This window comes from Ambystoma mexicanum, chromosome 2p (genome assembly GCF_040938575.1).
Source record: "Ambystoma mexicanum isolate Mex_15411 chromosome 2p, UKY_AmexF1_1, whole genome shotgun sequence".
Taxonomy (NCBI): domain Eukaryota; kingdom Metazoa; phylum Chordata; class Amphibia; order Caudata; family Ambystomatidae; genus Ambystoma; species Ambystoma mexicanum.
Window position 1 is genome coordinate 1,308,702,324 of NC_090923.1, and position 23,301 is coordinate 1,308,725,624.

The 23,301-nt window shown below is 44.4% G+C and overlaps 5 non-coding genes across 5 annotated transcripts; all 5 read right to left on the reverse strand.

Annotated features, from left to right (window-relative positions):
• LOC138568076 (U6 spliceosomal RNA) lies at nucleotides 1-107 on the reverse strand. Its single transcript, XR_011302449.1, has one exon. It is a non-coding gene; the product is annotated as a U6 spliceosomal RNA (small nuclear RNA).
• A 5,342-nt stretch (nucleotides 108-5,449) lies between these two features.
• On the reverse strand, nucleotides 5,450-5,556 carry LOC138568077 (U6 spliceosomal RNA). The gene has a single exon (XR_011302450.1). It is a non-coding gene; the product is annotated as a U6 spliceosomal RNA (small nuclear RNA).
• Nucleotides 5,557-10,903: 5,347 nt separating this feature from the next.
• On the reverse strand, nucleotides 10,904-11,010 carry LOC138568078 (U6 spliceosomal RNA). Its single transcript, XR_011302451.1, has one exon. It is a non-coding gene; the product is annotated as a U6 spliceosomal RNA (small nuclear RNA).
• A 5,346-nt stretch (nucleotides 11,011-16,356) lies between these two features.
• Nucleotides 16,357-16,463, reverse strand: LOC138568079 (U6 spliceosomal RNA). The gene has a single exon (XR_011302452.1). It is a non-coding gene; the product is annotated as a U6 spliceosomal RNA (small nuclear RNA).
• Nucleotides 16,464-21,802: 5,339 nt separating this feature from the next.
• LOC138568080 (U6 spliceosomal RNA) lies at nucleotides 21,803-21,909 on the reverse strand. Its single transcript, XR_011302453.1, has one exon. It is a non-coding gene; the product is annotated as a U6 spliceosomal RNA (small nuclear RNA).
• Nucleotides 21,910-23,301: the final 1,392 nt, after the last annotated feature.

The following is a 23,301-nucleotide window of genomic DNA, read 5'->3' on the forward strand; positions in this document are numbered from 1 at the left end:
TAAAATAGTGAATGCTTTACGAATGTGCGTGTCATCCTTTAGAGCAGGGGCCAATTTAATTTTCCCATTATCATTCCAATATTAGTACATGTGTTGCAGAAGCAAGCGCAAAGGGAGAGTCAATCAAACCATTGATTAGGACCTCTGGTCAAAGGTTTGCCATACCAAATGTCCTTATGTCAGAGGGCAGAAAGTCCAAACACCATTTAGATATCGGGTGATATGAAATGAAGAGGCAAACAACAATGAATAAGCATTCTTTGCTGCTGTATTGATCTGGTCCTAAAGGGTTTTAGTTTAATGCCAATTATATTTAAAGATATAAAGATTAATGCTCCAGGGTGCTTGCAAAATGACACCCCCTCCCCATCACAATGGCTGGCTGATGCAAGCCTGAGAGCATCACAACAGACCCATAGACATGAGAAAAACTCTGTACCTCTGAGTGTATGTGGGCCCATGGCTGTAACAAGGACAAGGCAAGAACAGGAGGTGGCTTAAAGCGTCAGCACCAGAGGCTGTCCGATTGAGCCCTGTAAGCAACAGATGTTGGACCATCCTTTAAAGGATTCTCAGGCTGATTTCAATTTTAACTTTGCAGCTGATTTAAGGATTGCTCAACCTTCGACCCACGTCTAGATTGCAAGGATAAGCCCTGGAAATCTTGTACAGCTTGTACTGGTGGGAGATGATGTGACTTTATCAACTGCAACGGGATATGAGGCATGTGTGCCACAAAAAGCAGGTCTAGGATTTTTTAAAAGAAAGCCGCTTTAAGAAGGGAACTTTGGGCAACCCCACTGAGAGCAAAAGTATGACACAAAAGGTAAGGGGTTCAGTGGGTCAAATGATAGCACATTTGACTGTGAGTCAGTTTATTGTAAGTCCAAATGCTACCTGCTTTGAAATTTTCCAGGCTTTTTGTCTCATTTCTTAACAGATCCATTCCTATGTACCTCTGTGCTTTGAACAGAGTTTTCATTGTAAGGGAGGGACATACAGTATACCTTCCTGGGCAGGGAAGACTCTATGTAAAAGCAAGAGTAGCAGACAGCTTAAAAGAATCACCAGCAGGACCCTCTAGACCTTCCCCAAAAAACATAAAATGATTTCTCTGCATACATGTGCATTGAACAGCGCAAGTAGTTTGGTTAATGTCAGTGGATAAATGTCACTTTCCCACAGTGCAGAACAAAATCTCTTGTACAGGCCCCTTCTGCAAAAGCATTACCACTGTAGAAAGCAGGGCAGGTGAGGCAGTGTACAGTCACCTCCGACACTTCACTCCTCTGATCGGCTACGATCGGCCAAGGACCTCTCTATGAGAGCTGAGGGTGGAATTTTCTGGTCCTCGGTAACTTAGGGAGACATGGCAAAAGGGATCCTCAATCAACGGCTCAGCCTTTGCTTTGTGGCCTGTCCATATATGTCTGTTCTCCAAATTACCTGCCGCTGCCCAGGTGTCAGCTGGTGAGATGGAATGACCTCGCAGGAAGCAAACTGGCAGATGATTTGCATAGGCAAACCCCCTCTCCCTCTTTCTTAGCCCTGCTTACTCCACAGTAGCAAGTATCTGGGGAAAATATAGTGGTCGAGGTGGGGTAGTAGTAACTAGTAAATCTGGGGTGCTTGGCAACTTGTGGGGAACAACTGCAGAGCTCAGCGCCCAGAACTTTGTGGCACAGGGAGGAGGTCTGTGGGATTTCAGTAACTTGGAGGCATGCAACCTGGTCGGGAGTGCTTCAGGTCTCCTTCCATGCACGTTCCAAGCAACTCAACAAAGCATCAACAGGCTGCCATACCAGCCACAGAGCCCCTTTCCACATAAAGAAAATATGGTATTCGGGGGCTATGTGTTTGCATGGCAAAGATTTTAGGCTTTTAATTGTTTTCTCTCTCTCTGTCTCTCTCTCCTCCCTCCCTCCCTCCTTCCCATCCCCCACAACCCCCGCTCCCTCTCCCTCTCCCTACCATTAATTTTAAGTTTTCCTGCACTGCATCACATTGTGACAATGGTATTTCACAATGGGACTGTTTGAAAGTTACAGAAATCAAAAAAGAAATCAACCAACTAAAAGCAGCCAAATCCGGAGTACACTGCTCAGCCCCAATTAAAGATTAAGGCCTAGAAGCAAGTAAAGCTGTAGTTCAGAGCGATGTTTGCAAATAGCACCTTAAAGCAGTTTACGCTGGAGTGCACAACAAGGGGGAAAGTGTTAATACTGAGTTTGGTAGAATGGGATAAAAAAACAAAAGCAGCGTGCCACTTCTAAAAGTACAAGTCAAGAAATTGAAGGGGATGGGGCTGTTCATTCAGTCAATAGGACTCACAAGTAAAAGGCTCCAGAGTCATTAGTGTTGAATTTGGAGCAAAATGTATTGTGTTGTCGTGTAAAATGAATGAACATACAATTTCAATCTTCATTAAAAAAGATGTATTCAAAAATAAAGACTTGCAGATTAAGAAAGTTTCTGTCCTGTCGTGTGCCAAAAATAGTGAATGCTTTACGAATGTGCGTGTCATCCTTTGAAGCAGGGTCAAATTCAATTTTCCCATTTTCATTCCAATATTAGTACATGGGTTGCTGAGGCACATAGGAATGGATCTGTTAAGAAATGAAACAAAAAGCCTGGAAAAATGTTGAAACAAGTAGGATTTGGACTTACAATAAACTGACTCACAGTCAGATGTGCTATCCCTTGACCCACTGACCCCCTTGCCTTTTGTGTAATCCTTTTCCTCTCAGCAGTGTTGTCCAAAGTTCCCTACTTAAAGAGACTTTCTTATACAAAAGATCCTAGACCTGTTTTTTATGGCCCACATGCCTCATATCCCGTTGCTCTTGATAAACCCACGTCATCTCCCACCAATACAATCTGTAAAATATTTCAAGGGCATAGCCAAGGAAATTAGACGTGGGCCGAAGGTTGAGCAATCCTTAAACCAGCAGCAAAATTAACATTGAAATCAGCCTCAGAATCTCTTAAAGGATGGGCCAACATTGGTTGCTTGCAGGGCGCAATCGGACAGCCTCTGGTGCTGACGCCTTAAGGCAAGCGCAAAGGGAGAGCCAACCAAACCATTGATTAGGACCTCTGGACTTTCTGCTCTTTGACATAAGGACATTTGATATGGCAAACGTTTGACCAAACACCATTTAGATGTCGGATGGTATGGAATTAAGCGGCAAACAGCAATACATCAGCATTCTTTGCTGCTTTATTGATCTGGTCCTAAAGGGTTTGGTTTAATGCCAATTATATTTAAAGATTCATGCTCAAGGGTGCTTGCAAATCGACACCCCCTCCCCATCACGATGGCTGGGTGATGCAAGCGTGAGAGCATCACAGCAGACCCATAGACATGAGAAACACTCTGTACCTCTGAGTGTATGTGGGCCCATGGCTGGATCAAGGACAAGGCAAGAACAGGAGATGGCTTAAGGTGTCAGCAACCAGGCTGCCCCTTTGCACGCTGCCAGCAACAGATGTTGGCCCATCCTTTAAGAGATTCTGAGGCTGATTTCAATGTTAACTTTGCTGCTGATTAAAGGATTGCTCAACCTTCGACCTGCGTCTAGTTTGCTTGGCTAAGCCCTGAAAATCTTTTACAGCTTGTATTGGTGGGAGATGATGTGAGTTTATCAAGAGCAACGGGATATGAGGCATGTGTGCCACAAAATGCAGGTCTAGGATCTTTTATTTGAAAGCCACTTTGGAAAACCCTACTGAGAACAAAAGGATTACACAAAAGGAAAGGGGATCAGTGGGTCAGGGGATAGCACATCTGACTGTGAGTCAGTTAATTGTAAGCCCAAATCCTACCCGTTTCGACATTTTTCCAGACTTTTTGTTTCATTTCTTAACAGATCCATTCCTATGTACCTCTGTGCTTTCAACAGAGTTTTCATTGTAATGGAGGGACATACAGTATGCCTTAAACATGCCTGGGCAGGGAAGACTATGTAAAAGCAAGAGTAGCAGACAGCTTAATAAATCATCAGCAGGACCCTCTAGACCATCCCCAAAAAACATAACATGATTTCTATGCATGTATGTGCGTTGAACAGCGCAAGTAATTTGGTTAATGTCAGTGGATAAATGTGACTTTCGCACAGCGCAGAACAAAATCACTTGTACAGGCCCCTTCTGCAAAAGCATTACCGCTACAGAAAGCAGTGAAAAGGTGAGGCAGTGTGCAGTCCCCCCTGACCCTTCACAGCCCTGATCGGCCAAGGACCTCTCTATGAGAGCTGAGGGTGGAATTTTTCTGGACCTCAGTAACTTAGGGAGACATGGCTAAAGGGATCCTCAATCAACGGCCCAGCCTTTGCTCTGTGGCCTGTCCGGATATGTCTGTTCTCCAAATTACCTGCCGCTGCCCAGGTGTCAGCTGGTGAGATGGAATGACCTCCCAGGAAGCACACTGGCAGATAATTTGCATAGGCACACCCCCTCTCCCTCTCCTTAGCCCTGCTTGCTCCACAGTAGCAAGTATCTGGGGAAAATATAGTGGTCGAGGTGGGGTAGCAGTAACTAGCAACTCTGAGAAAGTAAATCTGGGACACTTGGCGACCTGTGGGCAACAACTGCAGAGCTCAGTGCCCAGGACTTTGTGGCACAGGGAGGAGGTCTGTGGGATTTCAGTAACTTGGAGACATGCAACCTGGTCGGGAGTGCTTCAGGTCTCCTTCCTTGCATGTTCCAAGCAACTCAACAAAGCATCAACAGGCTGAGATACCAACCACAGAGCCCCTTCCCACTTGATTAAAAGGCCAAAATCTTTTCCATGCAAATACATAGCCCCCAAATACCATATTTTCTTTGTTTTCTCTCTCTCTGTCTCTCTCTCCTCCCTCTCTCCCTCCCTCACTCACTCCTTCCCACCCTCTCTCTTCCCCCCTACCCCCCTCCCTCTCCCTACCATTAATTTTAGGTTTTCATGCACTGCAGCACATTGTCACAATGGTATTTCACAATGGGACTTTTTGAAAGTTACAGAAATCAAAAAAGAAATCAACCAACTAAACGCAGCCAAATCCGGAGTACACTGCTCAGCCCCAATTAAAGATTAAGGCCCTGAAGCAAGTAAAGCTGTGGTTCAGAGCGATGTTTGCAAACAGCACCTTAAAGCAGTTTACGCTGGAGTGCACAACAAGGAGGAAAGTGATAATACTGAGTTTGGTAGAATGGGATTAAAAAAAAAAAAAAAAAAAAGTGTGCCACTTCTAAAAGTACAAGTCAAGAAATTGAAGGGGACAGGGCTGTTCATTCAGTCAAGAGGACTCACAAGTAAAAGGCTCCTGAGGCATTAGTGTTGAATTTGGCGCAAAATGTATTGTGTTGTCGTGTAATATGAATGAACATAAAATGTCAATCTTCAATAAAAAAAGATATATTAAAAAATAAAGACTTGCAAATTAAGAAAGTTTCTGTCCAGACATGTGCCTAAAATAGTGAATGCTTTACGAATGTGCGTGTCATCCTTTAGAGCAGGGGCCAATTTAATTTTCCCATTATCATTCCAATATTAGTACATGTGTTGCAGAAGCAAGCGCAAAGGGAGAGTCAATCAAACCATTGATTAGGACCTCTGGTCAAAGGTTTGCCATACCAAATGTCCTTATGTCAGAGGGCAGAAAGTCCAAACACCATTTAGATATCGGGTGATATGAAATGAAGAGGCAAACAACAATGAATAAGCATTCTTTGCTGCTGTATTGATCTGGTCCTAAAGGGTTTTAGTTTAATGCCAATTATATTTAAAGATATAAAGATTAATGCTCCAGGGTGCTTGCAAAATGACACCCCCTCCCCATCACAATGGCTGGCTGATGCAAGCCTGAGAGCATCACAACAGACCCATAGACATGAGAAAAACTCTGTACCTCTGAGTGTATGTGGGCCCATGGCTGTAACAAGGACAAGGCAAGAACAGGAGGTGGCTTAAAGCGTCAGCACCAGAGGCTGTCCGATTGAGCCCTGTAAGCAACAGATGTTGGACCATCCTTTAAAGGATTCTCAGGCTGATTTCAATTTTAACTTTGCAGCTGATTTAAGGATTGCTCAACCTTCGACCCACGTCTAGATTGCAAGGATAAGCCCTGGAAATCTTGTACAGCTTGTACTGGTGGGAGATGATGTGACTTTATCAACTGCAACGGGATATGAGGCATGTGTGCCACAAAAAGCAGGTCTAGGATTTTTTAAAAGAAAGCCGCTTTAAGAAGGGAACTTTGGGCAACCCCACTGAGAGCAAAAGTATGACACAAAAGGTAAGGGGTTCAGTGGGTCAAATGATAGCACATTTGACTGTGAGTCAGTTTATTGTAAGTCCAAATGCTACCTGCTTTGAAATTTTCCAGGCTTTTTGTCTCATTTCTTAACAGATTCATTCCTATGTACCTCTGTGCTTTGAACAGAGTTTTCATTGTAAGGGAGGGACATACAGTATACCTTCCTGGGCAGGGAAGACTCTATGTAAAAGCAAGAGTAGCAGACAGCTTAAAAGAATCACCAGCAGGACCCTCTAGACCTTCCCCAAAAAACATAAAATGATTTCTCTGCATACATGTGCATTGAACAGCGCAAGTAGTTTGGTTAATGTCAGTGGATAAATGTCACTTTCCCACAGTGCAGAACAAAATCTCTTGTACAGGCCCCTTCTGCAAAAGCATTACCACTGTAGAAAGCAGGGCAGGTGAGGCAGTGTACAGTCACCTCCGACACTTCACTCCTCTGATCGGCTACGATCGGCCAAGGACCTCTCTATGAGAGCTGAGGGTGGAATTTTCTGGTCCTCGGTAACTTAGGGAGACATGGCAAAAGGGATCCTCAATCAACGGCTCAGCCTTTGCTTTGTGGCCTGTCCATATATGTCTGTTCTCCAAATTACCTGCCGCTGCCCAGGTGTCAGCTGGTGAGATGGAATGACCTCGCAGGAAGCAAACTGGCAGATGATTTGCATAGGCAAACCCCCTCTCCCTCTTTCTTAGCCCTGCTTACTCCACAGTAGCAAGTATCTGGGGAAAATATAGTGGTCGAGGTGGGGTAGTAGTAACTAGTAAATCTGGGGTGCTTGGCAACTTGTGGGGAACAACTGCAGAGCTCAGCGCCCAGAACTTTGTGGCACAGGGAGGAGGTCTGTGGGATTTCAGTAACTTGGAGGCATGCAACCTGGTCGGGAGTGCTTCAGGTCTCCTTCCATGCACGTTCCAAGCAACTCAACAAAGCATCAACAGGCTGCCATACCAGCCACAGAGCCCCTTTCCACATAAAGAAAATATGGTATTCGGGGGCTATGTGTTTGCATGGCAAAGATTTTAGGCTTTTAATTGTTTTCTCTCTCTCTCTGTCTCTCTCTCTCCTCCCTCCCTCCCTCCTTCCCATCCCCCACAACCCCCGCTCCCTCTCCCTACCATTAATTTTAAGTGTTCCTGCACTGCATCACATTGTGACAATGGTATTTCACAATGGGACTGTTTGAAAGTTACAGAAATCAAAAAAGAAATCAACCAACTAAAAGCAGCCAAATCCGGAGTACACTGCTCAGCCCCAATTAAAGATTAAGGCCTAGAAGCAAGTAAAGCTGTAGTTCAGAGCGATGTTTGCAAATAGCACCTTAAAGCAGTTTACGCTGGAGTGCACAACAAGGGGGAAAGTGTTAATACTGAGTTTGGTAGAATGGGATAAAAAAACAAAAGCAGCGTGCCACTTCTAAAAGTACAAGTCAAGAAATTGAAGGGGATGGGGCTGTTCATTCAGTCAATAGGACTCACAAGTAAAAGGCTCCAGAGTCATTAGTGTTGAATTTGGCGCAAAATGTATTGTGTTGTCGTGTAAAATGAATGAACATACAATTTCAATCTTCATTAAAAAAGATGTATTCAAAAATAAAGACTTGCAGATTAAGAAAGTTTTTGTCCTGTCGTGTGCCAAAAATAGTGAATGCTTTACGAATGTGCGTGTCATCCTTTGAAGCAGGGTCAAATTCAATTTTCCCATTTTCATTCCAATATTAGTACATGGGTTGCTGAGGCACATAGGAATGGATCTGTTAAGAAATGAAACAAAAAGCCTGGAAAAATGTTGAAACAGGTAGGATTTGGACTTACAATAAACTGACTCACAGTCAGATGTGCTATCCCTTGACCCACTGACCCCCTTGCCTTTTGTGTAATCCTTTTCCTCTCAGCAGTGTTGTCCAAAGTTCCCTACTTAAAGAGACTTTCTTATACAAAAGATCCTAGACCTGTTTTTTATGGCCCACATGCCTCATATCCCGTTGCTCTTGATAAACCCCCGTCATCTCCCACCAATACAATCTGTAAAATATTTCAAGGGCATAGCCAAGGAAATTAGACGTGGGCCGAAGGTTGAGCAATCCTTAAACCAGCAGCAAAATTAACATTGAAATCAGCCTCAGAATCTCTTAAAGGATGGGCCAACATTGGTTGCTTGCAGGGCGCAATCGGACAGCCTCTGGTGCTGACGCCTTAAGGCAAGCGCAAAGGGAGAGCCAACCAAACCATTGATTAGGACCTCTGGACTTTCTGCTCTTTGACATAAGGACATTTGATATGGCAAACGTTTGACCAAACACCATTTAGATGTCGGATGGTATGGAATTAAGCGGCAAACAGCAATACATCAGCATTCTTTGCTGCTTTATTGATCTGGTCCTAAAGGGTTTGGTTTAATGCCAATTATATTTAAAGATTCATGCTCAAGGGTGCTTGCAAATCGACACCCCCTCCCCATCACGATGGCTGGGTGATGCAAGCGTGAGAGCATCACAGCAGACCCATAGACATGAGAAACACTCTGTACCTCTGAGTGTATGTGGGCCCATGGCTGGATCAAGGACAAGGCAAGAACAGGAGATGGCTTAAGGTGTCAGCACCCAGGCTGCCCCTTTGCACGCTGCCAGCAACAGATGTTGGCCCATCCTTTAAGAGATTCTGAGGCTGATTTCAATGTTAACTTTGCTGCTGATTAAAGGATTGCTCAACCTTCGACCTGCGTCTAGTTTGCTTGGCTAAGCCCTGAAAATCTTTTACAGCTTGTATTGGTGGGAGATGATGTGAGTTTATCAAGAGCAACGGGATATGAGGCATGTGTGCCACAAAATGCAGGTCTAGGATCTTTTATTTGAAAGCCACTTTGGAAAACCCTACTGAGAACAAAAGGATTACACAAAAGGAAAGGGGATCAGTGGGTCAGGGGATAGCACATCTGACTGTGAGTCAGTTAATTGTAAGCCCAAATCCTACCCGTTTCGACATTTTTCCAGACTTTTTGTTTCATTTCTTAACAGATCCATTCCTATGTACCTCTGTGCTTTCAACAGAGTTTTCATTGTAATGGAGGGACATACAGTATGCCTTAAACATGCCTGGGCAGGGAAGACTATGTAAAAGCAAGAGTAGCAGACAGCTTAATAAATCATCAGCAGGACCCTCTAGACCATCCCCAAAAAACATAACATGATTTCTATGCATGTATGTGCGTTGAACAGCGCAAGTAATTTGGTTAATGTCAGTGGATAAATGTGACTTTCGCACAGCGCAGAACAAAATCACTTGTACAGGCCCCTTCTGCAAAAGCATTACCGCTACAGAAAGCAGTGAAAAGGTGAGGCAGTGTGCAGTCCCCCCTGACCCTTCACAGCCCTGATCGGCCAAGGACCTCTCTATGAGAGCTGAGGGTGGAATTTTTCTGGACCTCAGTAACTTAGGGAGACATGGCTAAAGGGATCCTCAATCAACGGCCCAGCCTTTGCTCTGTGGCCTGTCCGGATATGTCTGTTCTCCAAATTACCTGCCGCTGCCCAGGTGTCAGCTGGTGAGATGGAATGACCTCCCAGGAAGCACACTGGCAGATAATTTGCATAGGCACACCCCCTCTCCCTCTCCTTAGCCCTGCTTGCTCCACAGTAGCAAGTATCTGGGGAAAATATAGTGGTCGAGGTGGGGTAGCAGTAACTAGCAACTCTGAGAAAGTAAATCTGGGACACTTGGCGACCTGTGGGCAACAACTGCAGAGCTCAGTGCCCAGGACTTTGTGGCACAGGGAGGAGGTCTGTGGGATTTCAGTAACTTGGAGACATGCAACCTGGTCGGGAGTGCTTCAGGTCTCCTTCCTTGCATGTTCCAAGCAACTCAACAAAGCATCAACAGGCTGAGATACCAACCACAGAGCCCCTTCCAACTTGATTAAAAGGCCAAAATCTTTTCCATGCAAATACATAGCCCCCAAATACCATATTTTCTTTGTTTTCTCTCTCTCTGTCTCTCTCTCCTCCCTCTCTCCCTCCCTCACTCACTCCTTCCCACCCTCCCGCCCTCTCTCTTCCCCCCTACCCCCCCTCCCTCTCCCTACCATTAATTTTAGGTTTTCATGCACTGCAGCACATTGTCACAATGGTATTTCACAATGGGACTTTTTGAAAGTTACAGAAATCAAAAAAGAAATCAACCAACTAAAAGCAGCCAAATCCGGAGTACACTGCTCAGCCCCAATTAAAGATTAAGGCCCTGAAGCAAGTAAAGCTGTGGTTCAGAGCGATGTTTGCAAACAGCACCTTAAAGCAGTTTACGCTGGAGTGCACAACAAGGAGGAAAGTGATAATACTGAGTTTGGTAGAATGGGATAAAAAAAAAAAAAAAAGAAGCGTGCCACTTCTAAAAGTACAAGTCAAGAAACTGAAGGGGACAGGGCTGTTCATTCAGTCAAGAGGACTCACAAGTAAAAGGCTCCTGAGGCATTAGTGTTGAATTTGGCGCAAAATGTATTGTGTTGTCGTGTAATATGAATGAACATAAAATGTCAATCTTCAATAAAAAAAGATATATTAAAAAATAAAGACTTGCAAATTAAGAAAGTTTCTGTCCAGACATGTGCCTAAAATAGTGAATGCTTTACGAATGTGCGTGTCATCCTTTAGAGCAGGGGCCAATTTAATTTTCCCATTATCATTCCAATATTAGTACATGTGTTGCAGAAGCAAGCGCAAAGGGAGAGTCAATCAAACCATTGATTAGGACCTCTGGTCAAAGGTTTGCCATACCAAATGTCCTTATGTCAGAGGGCAGAAAGTCCAAACACCATTTAGATATCGGGTGATATGAAATGAAGAGGCAAACAACAATGAATAAGCATTCTTTGCTGCTGTATTGATCTGGTCCTAAAGGGTTTTAGTTTAATGCCAATTATATTTAAAGATATAAAGATTAATGCTCCAGGGTGCTTGCAAAATGACACCCCCTCCCCATCACAATGGCTGGCTGATGCAAGCCTGAGAGCATCACAACAGACCCATAGACATGAGAAAAACTCTGTACCTCTGAGTGTATGTGGGCCCATGGCTGTAACAAGGACAAGGCAAGAACAGGAGGTGGCTTAAAGCGTCAGCACCAGAGGCTGTCCGATTGAGCCCTGTAAGCAACAGATGTTGGACCATCCTTTAAAGGATTCTCAGGCTGATTTCAATTTTAACTTTGCAGCTGATTTAAGGATTGCTCAACCTTCGACCCACGTCTAGATTGCAAGGATAAGCCCTGGAAATCTTGTACAGCTTGTACTGGTGGGAGATGATGTGACTTTATCAACTGCAACGGGATATGAGGCATGTGTGCCACAAAAAGCAGGTCTAGGATTTTTTAAAAGAAAGCCGCTTTAAGAAGGGAACTTTGGGCAACCCCACTGAGAGCAAAAGTATGACACAAAAGGTAAGGGGTTCAGTGGGTCAAATGATAGCACATTTGACTGTGAGTCAGTTTATTGTAAGTCCAAATGCTACCTGCTTTGAAATTTTCCAGGCTTTTTGTCTCATTTCTTAACAGATCCATTCCTATGTACCTCTGTGCTTTGAACAGAGTTTTCATTGTAAGGGAGGGACATACAGTATACCTTCCTGGGCAGGGAAGACTCTATGTAAAAGCAAGAGTAGCAGACAGCTTAAAAGAATCACCAGCAGGACCCTCTAGACCTTCCCCAAAAAACATAAAATGATTTCTCTGCATACATGTGCATTGAACAGCGCAAGTAGTTTGGTTAATGTCAGTGGATAAATGTCACTTTCCCACAGTGCAGAACAAAATCTCTTGTACAGGCCCCTTCTGCAAAAGCATTACCACTGTAGAAAGCAGGGCAGGTGAGGCAGTGTACAGTCACCTCCGACACTTCACTCCTCTGATCGGCTACGATCGGCCAAGGACCTCTCTATGAGAGCTGAGGGTGGAATTTTCTGGTCCTCGGTAACTTAGGGAGACATGGCAAAAGGGATCCTCAATCAACGGCTCAGCCTTTGCTTTGTGGCCTGTCCATATATGTCTGTTCTCCAAATTACCTGCCGCTGCCCAGGTGTCAGCTGGTGAGATGGAATGACCTCGCAGGAAGCAAACTGGCAGATGATTTGCATAGGCAAACCCCCTCTCCCTCTTTCTTAGCCCTGCTTACTCCACAGTAGCAAGTATCTGGGGAAAATATAGTGGTCGAGGTGGGGTAGTAGTAACTAGTAAATCTGGGGTGCTTGGCAACTTGTGGGGAACAACTGCAGAGCTCAGCGCCCAGAACTTTGTGGCACAGGGAGGAGGTCTGTGGGATTTCAGTAACTTGGAGGCATGCAACCTGGTCGGGAGTGCTTCAGGTCTCCTTCCATGCACGTTCCAAGCAACTCAACAAAGCATCAACAGGCTGCCATACCAGCCACAGAGCCCCTTTCCACATAAAGAAAATATGGTATTCGGGGGCTATGTGTTTGCATGGCAAAGATTTTAGGCTTTTAATTGTTTTCTCTCTCTCTCTGTCTCTCTCTCTCCTCCCTCCCTCCCTCCTTCCCATCCCCCACAACCCCCGCTCCCTCTCCCTACCATTAATTTTAAGTGTTCCTGCACTGCATCACATTGTGACAATGGTATTTCACAATGGGACTGTTTGAAAGTTACAGAAATCAAAAAAGAAATCAACCAACTAAAAGCAGCCAAATCCGGAGTACACTGCTCAGCCCCAATTAAAGATTAAGGCCTAGAAGCAAGTAAAGCTGTAGTTCAGAGCGATGTTTGCAAATAGCACCTTAAAGCAGTTTACGCTGGAGTGCACAACAAGGGGGAAAGTGTTAATACTGAGTTTGGTAGAATGGGATAAAAAAACAAAAGCAGCGTGCCACTTCTAAAAGTACAAGTCAAGAAATTGAAGGGGATGGGGCTGTTCATTCAGTCAATAGGACTCACAAGTAAAAGGCTCCAGAGTCATTAGTGTTGAATTTGGCGCAAAATGTATTGTGTTGTCGTGTAAAATGAATGAACATACAATTTCAATCTTCATTAAAAAAGATGTATTCAAAAATAAAGACTTGCAGATTAAGAAAGTTTTTGTCCTGTCGTGTGCCAAAAATAGTGAATGCTTTACGAATGTGCGTGTCATCCTTTGAAGCAGGGTCAGATTCAATTTTCCCATTTTCATTCCAATATTAGTACATGGGTTGCTGAGGCACATAGGAATGGATCTGTTAAGAAATGAAACAAAAAGCCTGGAAAAATGTTGAAACAGGTAGGATTTGGACTTACAATAAACTGACTCACAGTCAGATGTGCTATCCCTTGACCCACTGACCCCCTTGCCTTTTGTGTAATCCTTTTCCTCTCAGCAGTGTTGTCCAAAGTTCCCTACTTAAAGAGACTTTCTTATACAAAAGATCCTAGACCTGTTTTTTATGGCCCACATGCCTCATATCCCGTTGCTCTTGATAAACCCACGTCATCTCCCACCAATACAATCTGTAAAATATTTCAAGGGCATAGCCAAGGAAATTAGACGTGGGCCGAAGGTTGAGCAATCCTTAAACCAGCAGCAAAATTAACATTGAAATCAGCCTCAGAATCTCTTAAAGGATGGGCCAACATTGGTTGCTTGCAGGGCGCAATCGGACAGCCTCTGGTGCTGACGCCTTAAGGCAAGCGCAAAGGGAGAGCCAACCAAACCATTGATTAGGACCTCTGGACTTTCTGCTCTTTGACATAAGGACATTTGATATGGCAAACGTTTGACCAAACACCATTTAGATGTCGGATGGTATGGAATTAAGCGGCAAACAGCAATACATCAGCATTCTTTGCTGCTTTATTGATCTGGTCCTAAAGGGTTTGGTTTAATGCCAATTATATTTAAAGATTCATGCTCAAGGGTGCTTGCAAATCGACACCCCCTCCCCATCACGATGGCTGGGTGATGCAAGCGTGAGAGCATCACAGCAGACCCATAGACATGAGAAACACTCTGTACCTCTGAGTGTATGTGGGCCCATGGCTGGATCAAGGACAAGGCAAGAACAGGAGATGGCTTAAGGTGTCAGCACCCAGGCTGCCCCTTTGCACGCTGCCAGCAACAGATGTTGGCCCATCCTTTAAGAGATTCTGAGGCTGATTTCAATGTTAACTTTGCTGCTGATTAAAGGATTGCTCAACCTTCGACCTGCGTCTAGTTTGCTTGGCTAAGCCCTGAAAATCTTTTACAGCTTGTATTGGTGGGAGATGATGTGAGTTTATCAAGAGCAACGGGATATGAGGCATGTGTGCCACAAAATGCAGGTCTAGGATCTTTTATTTGAAAGCCACTTTGGAAAACCCTACTGAGAACAAAAGGATTACACAAAAGGAAAGGGGATCAGTGGGTCAGGGGATAGCACATCTGACTGTGAGTCAGTTAATTGTAAGCCCAAATCCTACCCGTTTCGACATTTTTCCAGACTTTTTGTTTCATTTCTTAACAGATCCATTCCTATGTACCTCTGTGCTTTCAACAGAGTTTTCATTGTAATGGAGGGACATACAGTATGCCTTAAACATGCCTGGGCAGGGAAGACTATGTAAAAGCAAGAGTAGCAGACAGCTTAATAAATCATCAGCAGGACCCTCTAGACCATCCCCAAAAAACATAACATGATTTCTATGCATGTATGTGCGTTGAACAGCGCAAGTAATTTGGTTAATGTCAGTGGATAAATGTGACTTTCGCACAGCGCAGAACAAAATCACTTGTACAGGCCCCTTCTGCAAAAGCATTACCGCTACAGAAAGCAGTGAAAAGGTGAGGCAGTGTGCAGTCCCCCCTGACCCTTCACAGCCCTGATCGGCCAAGGACCTCTCTATGAGAGCTGAGGGTGGAATTTTTCTGGACCTCAGTAACTTAGGGAGACATGGCTAAAGGGATCCTCAATCAACGGCCCAGCCTTTGCTCTGTGGCCTGTCCGGATATGTCTGTTCTCCAAATTACCTGCCGCTGCCCAGGTGTCAGCTGGTGAGATGGAATGACCTCCCAGGAAGCACACTGGCAGATAATTTGCATAGGCACACCCCCTCTCCCTCTCCTTAGCCCTGCTTGCTCCACAGTAGCAAGTATCTGGGGAAAATATAGTGGTCGAGGTGGGGTAGCAGTAACTAGCAACTCTGAGAAAGTAAATCTGGGACACTTGGCGACCTGTGGGCAACAACTGCAGAGCTCAGTGCCCAGGACTTTGTGGCACAGGGAGGAGGTCTGTGGGATTTCAGTAACTTGGAGACATGCAACCTGGTCGGGAGTGCTTCAGGTCTCCTTCCTTGCATGTTCCAAGCAACTCAACAAAGCATCAACAGGCTGAGATACCAACCACAGAGCCCCTTCCCACTTGATTAAAAGGCCAAAATCTTTTCCATGCAAATACATAGCCCCCAAATACCATATTTTCTTTGTTTTCTCTCTCTCTGTCTCTCTCTCCTCCCTCTCTCCCTCCCTCACTCACTCCTTCCCACCCTCCCGCCCTCTCTCTTCCCCCCTACCCCCCTCCCTCTCCCTACCATTAATTTTAGGTTTTCATGCACTGCAGCACATTGTCACAATGGTATTTCACAATGGGACTTTTTGAAAGTTACAGAAATCAAAAAAGAAATCAACCAACTAAAAGCAGCCAAATCCGGAGTACACTGCTCAGCCCCAATTAAAGATTAAGGCCCTGAAGCAAGTAAAGCTGTGGTTCAGAGCGATGTTTGCAAACAGCACCTTAAAGCAGTTTACGCTGGAGTGCACAACAAGGAGGAAAGTGATAATACTGAGTTTGGTAGAATGGGATAAAAAAAAAAAAAAAAGAAGCGTGCCACTTCTAAAAGTACAAGTCAAGAAACTGAAGGGGACAGGGCTGTTCATTCAGTCAAGAGGACTCACAAGTAAAAGGCTCCTGAGGCATTAGTGTTGAATTTGGCGCAAAATGTATTGTGTTGTCGTGTAATATGAATGAACATAAAATGTCAATCTTCAATAAAAAAAGATATATTAAAAAATAAAGACTTGCAAATTAAGAAAGTTTCTGTCCAGACATGTGCCTAAAATAGTGAATGCTTTACGAATGTGCGTGTCATCCTTTAGAGCAGGGGCCAATTTAATTTTCCCATTATCATTCCAATATTAGTACATGTGTTGCAGAAGCAAGCGCAAAGGGAGAGTCAATCAAACCATTGATTAGGACCTCTGGTCAAAGGTTTGCCATACCAAATGTCCTTATGTCAGAGGGCAGAAAGTCCAAACACCATTTAGATATCGGGTGATATGAAATGAAGAGGCAAACAACAATGAATAAGCATTCTTTGCTGCTGTATTGATCTGGTCCTAAAGGGTTTTAGTTTAATGCCAATTATATTTAAAGATATAAAGATTAATGCTCCAGGGTGCTTGCAAAATGACACCCCCTCCCCATCACAATGGCTGGCTGATGCAAGCCTGAGAGCATCACAACAGACCCATAGACATGAGAAAAACTCTGTACCTCTGAGTGTATGTGGGCCCATGGCTGTAACAAGGACAAGGCAAGAACAGGAGGTGGCTTAAAGCGTCAGCACCAGAGGCTGTCCGATTGAGCCCTGTAAGCAACAGATGTTGGACCATCCTTTAAAGGATTCTCAGGCTGATTTCAATTTTAACTTTGCAGCTGATTTAAGGATTGCTCAACCTTCGACCCACGTCTAGATTGCAAGGATAAGCCCTGGAAATCTTGTACAGCTTGTACTGGTGGGAGATGATGTGACTTTATCAACTGCAACGGGATATGAGGCATGTGTGCCACAAAAAGCAGGTCTAGGATTTTTTAAAAGAAAGCCGCTTTAAGAAGGGAACTTTGGGCAACCCCACTGAGAGCAAAAGTATGACACAAAAGGTAAGGGGTTCAGTGGGTCAAATGATAGCACATTTGACTGTGAGTCAGTTTATTGTAAGTCCAAATGCTACCTGCTTTGAAATTTTCCAGGCTTTTTGTCTCATTTCTTAACAGATCCATTCCTATGTACCTCTGTGCTTTGAACAGAGTTTTCATTGTAAGGGAGGGACATACAGTATACCTTCCTGGGCAGGGAAGACTCTATGTAAAAGCAAGAGTAGCAGACAGCTTAAAAGAATCACCAGCAGGACCCTCTAGACCTTCCCCAAAAAACATAAAATGATTTCTCTGCATACATGTGCATTGAACAGCGCAAGTAGTTTGGTTAATGTCAGTGGATAAATGTCACTTTCCCACAGTGCAGAACAAAATCTCTTGTACAGGCCCCTTCTGCAAAAGCATTACCACTGTAGAAAGCAGGGCAGGTGAGGCAGTGTACAGTCACCTCCGACACTTCACTCCTCTGATCGGCTACGATCGGCCAAGGACCTCTCTATGAGAGCTGAGGGTGGAATTTTCTGGTCCTCGGTAACTTAGGGAGACATGGCAAAAGGGATCCTCAATCAACGGCTCAGCCTTTGCTTTGTGGCCTGTCCATATATGTCTGTTCTCCAAATTACCTGCCGCTGCCCAGGTGTCAGCTGGTGAGATGGAATGACCTCGCAGGAAGCAAACTGGCAGATGATTTGCATAGGCAAACCCCCTCTCCCTCTTTCTTAGCCCTGCTTACTCCACAGTAGCAAGTATCTGGGGAAAATATAGTGGTCGAGGTGGGGTAGTAGTAACTAGTAAATCTGGGGTGCTTGGCAACTTGTGGGGAACAACTGCAGAGCTCAGCGCCCAGAACTTTGTGGCACAGGGAGGAGGTCTGTGGGATTTCAGTAACTTGGAGGCATGCAACCTGGTCGGGAGTGCTTCAGGTCTCCTTCCATGCACGTTCCAAGCAACTCAACAAAGCATCAACAGGCTGCCATACCAGCCACAGAGCCCCTTTCCACATAAAGAAAATATGGTATTCGGGGGCTATGTGTTTGCATGGCAAAGATTTTAGGCTTTTAATTGTTTTCTCTCTCTCTCTGTCTCTCTCTCTCCTCCCTCCCTCCCTCCTTCCCATCCCCCACAACCCCCGCTCCCTCTCCCTACCATTAATTTTAAGTGTTCCTGCACTGCATCACATTGTGACAATGGTATTTCACAATGGGACTGTTTGAAAGTTACAGAAATCAAAAAAGAAATCAACCAACTAAAAGCAGCCAAATCCGGAGTACACTGCTCAGCCCCAATTAAAGATTAAGGCCTAGAAGCAAGTAAAGCTGTAGTTCAGAGCGATGTTTGCAAATAGCACCTTAAAGCAGTTTACGCTGGAGTGCACAACAAGGGGGAAAGTGTTAATACTGAGTTTGGTAGAATGGGATAAAAAAACAAAAGCAGCGTGCCACTTCTAAAAGTACAAGTCAAGAAATTGAAGGGGATGGGGCTGTTCATTCAGTCAATAGGACTCACAAGTAAAAGGCTCCAGAGTCATTAGTGTTGAATTTGGCGCAAAATGTATTGTGTTGTCGTGTAAAATGAATGAACATACAATTTCAATCTTCATTAAAAAAGATGTATTCAAAAATAAAGACTTGCAGATTAAGAAAGTTTTTGTCCTGTCGTGTGCCAAAAATAGTGAATGCTTTACGAATGTGCGTGTCATCCTTTGAAGCAGGGTCAAATTCAATTTTCCCATTTTCATTCCAATATTAGTACATGGGTTGCTGAGGCACATAGGAATGGATCTGTTAAGAAATGAAACAAAAAGCCTGGAAAAATGTTGAAACAGGTAGGATTTGGACTTACAATAAACTGACTCACAGTCAGATGTGCTATCCCTTGACCCACTGACCCCCTTGCCTTTTGTGTAATCCTTTTCCTCTCAGCAGTGTTGTCCAAAGTTCCCTACTTAAAGAGACTTTCTTATACAAAAGATCCTAGACCTGTTTTTTATGGCCCACATGCCTCATATCCCGTTGCTCTTGATAAACCCACGTCATCTCCCACCAATACAATCTGTAAAATATTTCAAGGGCATAGCCAAGGAAATTAGACGTGGGCCGAAGGTTGAGCAATCCTTAAACCAGCAGCAAAATTAACATTGAAATCAGCCTCAGAATCTCTTAAAGGATGGGCCAACATTGGTTGCTTGCAGGGCGCAATCGGACAGCCTCTGGTGCTGACGCCTTAAGGCAAGCGCAAAGGGAGAGCCAACCAAACCATTGATTAGGACCTCTGGACTTTCTGCTCTTTGACATAAGGACATTTGATATGGCAAACGTTTGACCAAACACCATTTAGATGTCGGATGGTATGGAATTAAGCGGCAAACAGCAATACATCAGCATTCTTTGCTGCTTTATTGATCTGGTCCTAAAGGGTTTGGTTTAATGCCAATTATATTTAAAGATTCATGCTCAAGGGTGCTTGCAAATCGACACCCCCTCCCCATCACGATGGCTGGGTGATGCAAGCGTGAGAGCATCACAGCAGACCCATAGACATGAGAAACACTCTGTACCTCTGAGTGTATGTGGGCCCATGGCTGGATCAAGGACAAGGCAAGAACAGGAGATGGCTTAAGGTGTCAGCACCCAGGCTGCCCCTTTGCACGCTGCCAGCAACAGATGTTGGCCCATCCTTTAAGAGATTCTGAGGCTGATTTCAATGTTAACTTTGCTGCTGATTAAAGGATTGCTCAACCTTCGACCTGCGTCTAGTTTGCTTGGCTAAGCCCTGAAAATCTTTTACAGCTTGTATTGGTGGGAGATGATGTGAGTTTATCAAGAGCAACGGGATATGAGGCATGTGTGCCACAAAATGCAGGTCTAGGATCTTTTATTTGAAAGCCACTTTGGAAAACCCTACTGAGAACAAAAGGATTACACAAAAGGAAAGGGGATCAGTGGGTCAGGGGATAGCACATCTGACTGTGAGTCAGTTAATTGTAAGCCCAAATCCTACCCGTTTCGACATTTTTCCAGACTTTTTGTTTCATTTCTTAACAGATCCATTCCTATGTACCTCTGTGCTTTCAACAGAGTTTTCATTGTAATGGAGGGACATACAGTATGCCTTAAACATGCCTGGGCAGGGAAGACTATGTAAAAGCAAGAGTAGCAGACAGCTTAATAAATCATCAGCAGGACCCTCTAGACCATCCCCAAAAAACATAACATGATTTCTATGCATGTATGTGCGTTGAACAGCGCAAGTAATTTGGTTAATGTCAGTGGATAAATGTGACTTTCGCACAGCGCAGAACAAAATCACTTGTACAGGCCCCTTCTGCAAAAGCATTACCGCTACAGAAAGCAGTGAAAAGGTGAGGCAGTGTGCAGTCCCCCCTGACCCTTCACAGCCCTGATCGGCCAAGGACCTCTCTATGAGAGCTGAGGGTGGAATTTTTCTGGACCTCAGTAACTTAGGGAGACATGGCTAAAGGGATCCTCAATCAACGGCCCAGCCTTTGCTCTGTGGCCTGTCCGGATATGTCTGTTCTCCAAATTACCTGCCGCTGCCCAGGTGTCAGCTGGTGAGATGGAATGACCTCCCAGGAAGCACACTGGCAGATAATTTGCATAGGCACACCCCCTCTCCCTCTCCTTAGCCCTGCTTGCTCCACAGTAGCAAGTATCTGGGGAAAATATAGTGGTCGAGGTGGGGTAGCAGTAACTAGCAACTCTGAGAAAGTAAATCTGGGACACTTGGCGACCTGTGGGCAACAACTGCAGAGCTCAGTGCCCAGGACTTTGTGGCACAGGGAGGAGGTCTGTGGGATTTCAGTAACTTGGAGACATGCAACCTGGTCGGGAGTGCTTCAGGTCTCCTTCCTTGCATGTTCCAAGCAACTCAACAAAGCATCAACAGGCTGAGATACCAACCACAGAGCCCCTTCCCACTTGATTAAAAGGCCAAAATCTTTTCCATGCAAATACATAGCCCCCAAATACCATATTTTCTTTGTTTTCTCTCTCTCTGTCTCTCTCTCCTCCCTCTCTCCCTCCCTCACTCACTCCTTCCCACCCTCTCTCTTCCCCCCTACCCCCCTCCCTCTCCCTACCATTAATTTTAGGTTTTCATGCACTGCAGCACATTGTCACAATGGTATTTCACAATGGGACTTTTTGAAAGTTACAGAAATCAAAAAAGAAATCAACCAACTAAACGCAGCCAAATCCGGAGTACACTGCTCAGCCCCAATTAAAGATTAAGGCCCTGAAGCAAGTAAAGCTGTGGTTCAGAGCGATGTTTGCAAACAGCACCTTAAAGCAGTTTACGCTGGAGTGCACAACAAGGAGGAAAGTGATAATACTGAGTTTGGTAGAATGGGATAAAAAAAAAAAAAAAAAGAAGTGTGCCACTTCTAAAAGTACAAGTCAAGAAATTGAAGGGGACAGGGCTGTTCATTCAGTCAAGAGGACTCACAAGTAAAAGGCTCCTGAGGCATTAGTGTTGAATTTGGCGCAAAATGTATTGTGTTGTCGTGTAATATGAATGAACATAAAATGTCAATCTTCAATAAAAAAAGATATATTAAAAAATAAAGACTTGCAAATTAAGAAAGTTTCTGTCCAGACATGTGCCTAAAATAGTGAATGCTTTACGAATGTGCGTGTCATCCTTTAGAGCAGGGGCCAATTTAATTTTCCCATTATCATTCCAATATTAGTACATGTGTTGCAGAAGCAAGCGCAAAGGGAGAGTCAATCAAACCATTGATTAGGACCTCTGTCAAAGGTTTGCCATACCAAATGTCCTTATGTCAGAGGGCAGAAAGTCCAAACACCATTTAGATATCGGGTGATATGAAATGAAGAGGCAAACAACAATGAATAAGCATTCTTTGCTGCTGTATTGATCTGGTCCTAAAGGGTTTTAGTTTAATGCCAATTATATTTAAAGATATAAAGATTAATGCTCCAGGGTGCTTGCAAAATGACACCCTCTCCCCATCACAATGGCTGGCTGATGCAAGCCTGAGAGCATCACAACAGACCCATAGACATGAGAAAAACTCTGTACCTCTGAGTGTATGTGGGCCCATGGCTGTAACAAGGACAAGGCAAGAACAGGAGGTGGCTTAAAGCGTCAGCACCAGAGACTGTCCGATTGAGCCCTGTAAGCAACAGATGTTGGACCATCCTTTAAAGGATTCTCAGGCTGATTTCAATTTTAACTTTGCAGCTGATTTAAGGATTGCTCAACCTTCGACCCACGTCTAGATTGCAAGGATAAGCCCTGGAAATCTTGTACAGCTTGTACTGGTGGGAGATGATGTGACTTTATCAACTGCAACGGGATATGAGGCATGTGTGCCACAAAAAGCAGGTCTAGGATTTTTTAAAAGAAAGCCGCTTTAAGAAGGGAACTTTGGGCAACCCCACTGAGAGCAAAAGTATGACACAAAAGGTAAGGGGTTCAGTGGGTCAAATGATAGCACATTTGACTGTGAGTCAGTTTATTGTAAGTCCAAATGCTACCTGCTTTGAAATTTTACAGGCTTTTTGTCTCATTTCTTAACAGATCCATTCCTATGTACCTCTGTGCTTTGAACAGAGTTTTCATTGTAAGGGAGGGACATACAGTATACCTTCCTGGGCAGGGAAGACTCTATGTAAAAGCAAGAGTAGCAGACAGCTTAAAAGAATCACCAGCAGGACCCTCTAGACCTTCCCCAAAAAACATAAAATGATTTCTCTGCATACATGTGCATTGAACAGCGCAAGTAGTTTGGTTAATGTCAGTGGATAAATGTCACTTTCCCACAGTGCAGAACAAAATCTCTTGTACAGGCCCCTTCTGCAAAAGCATTACCACTGTAGAAAGCAGGGCAGGTGAGGCAGTGTACAGTCACCTCCGACACTTCACTCCTCTGATCGGCTACGATCGGCCAAGGACCTCTCTATGAGAGCTGAGGGTGGAATTTTCTGGTCCTCGGTAACTTAGGGAGACATGGCAAAAGGGATCCTCAATCAACGGCTCAGCCTTTGCTTTGTGGCCTGTCCATATATGTCTGTTCTCCAAATTACCTGCCGCTGCCCAGGTGTCAGCTGGTGAGATGGAATGACCTCGCAGGAAGCAAA